Source organism: Psammomys obesus, unplaced genomic scaffold (genome assembly GCF_907164565.1).
Source record: "Psammomys obesus unplaced genomic scaffold, mPsaObe1.curated_primary_1811, whole genome shotgun sequence".
In the NCBI taxonomy this organism is placed as follows: Eukaryota; Metazoa; Chordata; class Mammalia; order Rodentia; family Muridae; genus Psammomys; species Psammomys obesus.
Genome location: NW_026588018.1, coordinates 1 through 1,235, shown reverse-complemented (window position 1 = coordinate 1,235; position 1,235 = coordinate 1). Strand labels below are relative to the sequence as shown.

General features: G+C 51.3%; 1 pseudogene; it reads left to right on the top strand.

Moving 5' to 3' along the window:
- The first annotated feature begins 176 nt into the window (after positions 1 to 176).
- Positions 177 to 773, top strand: LOC129674210 (pro-adrenomedullin-like; annotated as a pseudogene).
- Positions 774 to 1,235: the final 462 nt, after the last annotated feature.

Genomic DNA, 1,235 nt, shown 5'->3' with positions numbered 1-1,235 from the left:
CTCAGCCAGAGGATGTGTCCTTGCAGTGAGTTTGGGGCAGTGCTTTCTTCAGTCCTAATACATGGCGGTCATGGAACAATGAGGGATGGTCTGGAGGGGTTAGAAGGAAGTGGAGATGGGAGCTAGCCGGGACATCACTTGAACTCAAGCCAAACGCATCTGTTTGTGTTTTCTAGGTGGGATAAGCAGGCACTAAGCAGTGGAGAGATGGAAATGCAGGCATCCAGCAGCGATGCCTCAGAACTCACTGGTGAGGAGACAGTTCCTTTGGAGACTTTTGTTCTGGACCAGGAGAAGGAGAGCACATCTAAAATTCCACAAGCCAGGTAACTACACCCTCTACAGAGGATGTGCCCTTTCCACTACCCTGGCCCCGGGACGATTGTCCAGGCCAGACTGCAGCTCTGGTGGAGGGAGCAGGTCCCAGGTCCCTCAGGTTGTTTGGCCCTGGTCCGAGGTGCTTAGGGCCAAAGCTCTGGTTGGTTAAGTTTCAAGTGTGCTTCCTTCTCTGCAGCACTCCGAGCTCAGCCCACTTTCGAGTCAAACGCTCCCGCAAGGTGATGAACCCTGGCTCCCGCAACTCTCGATGCCGCTTTGGGACCTGCACATTGCAGAAATTGGCCCAACAGATCTACCAGTTGACAGACAAAAGGAAGGACGCTGTTGCCCCCAAAAACAAGATCAGCCCTCAAGGCTATGGCCGTTGATGCCGGCGTTCCCTGCCGGAGGTCCTCCAGGCCCAGGCTGTGGTGTCCTCCCAAGAGCAGACACAGGCAACCGCAGCCTCCGGGGACCCACTGAGTCATCCCCAAGCTCTTTAGGATTTAGTTAAGGGTGCCAGCATTGAACAGTTGGGGTACTTTCCCTTTGGCACCTGCTTTGCACCAGGGAGGACTGAGACAAACCTGCAGAGATCTGCCTGGCTGCCCCTAACGGAGGTAGAGGAACCCAAGATCAAGCCAGGCTCACAACACACACTGAGAAGTACAGACTGTTACTCTTCGGGCAGGGTTCTGAGCCGCTGCCTAGCCTGCTCACAAACTGGTTTCTCACGGGGATAATAAGCCTCATTACTACTTGAACTTTCCAAAACCCAGTGAATAAAAGTGCAATGCTTGTTATACAAAAGTAACTGTCATATTTAAGTTTGTTTCTCTTGAGAGGTGCTTTTTTTATAACTTCAAATAGGTAGAGATATTTTTGTACATTATATATTGCATTAAGGGCATTTTAAA